Source organism: Sinocyclocheilus rhinocerous, unplaced genomic scaffold (genome assembly GCF_001515625.1).
Source record: "Sinocyclocheilus rhinocerous isolate Xijiao unplaced genomic scaffold, SAMN03320098_v1.1 scaffold2966, whole genome shotgun sequence".
NCBI lineage: Eukaryota > Metazoa > Chordata > Actinopteri > Cypriniformes > Cyprinidae > Sinocyclocheilus > Sinocyclocheilus rhinocerous.
Genome location: NW_015634018.1, coordinates 296,005 through 296,532, shown reverse-complemented (window position 1 = coordinate 296,532; position 528 = coordinate 296,005).

Below are 528 nucleotides of genomic sequence, written 5' to 3'. Positions count from 1 at the left end.
AATGAAGTCGGCAATAACAGGAAGTGCGACACTGAGATTCCTGGACTGCCTTTTCGAAATAAAAGTCCCATAAAATATAACGCAATAATTAAAAATAAAATATGACAGAGGAAACCCGTATTCTCCATATATGATATAATATAATATAATATAATATAATACGTGTTTGTTTAGATGTCCTCCACAATGTCAGAAGCCTGGATCTGTTACCAAAAAAAAATAAAAATTGTGATCTGAAAATATTTATACATCACTGTAAAGTAGATAATATCTGTATAAAATAATAAGAAAATGTAAAAAAACAATCTTTTTAATTGTAATTCTGACAACAATAAAAGTCCCATAAAATAATATAAAAATCCCAATAATGAATCCCAATAAAATAAAATACCAGGGTAACCATAGTTTTCATATAATATAATATGATACATAATTTTATAATATTTAATAAGAAATATAAATATATCTAATTATTAAATGTGTGTGTGTGTGTGTGTGTGTGAGAGTGAGTGAGAGTGTGTGTGTGTG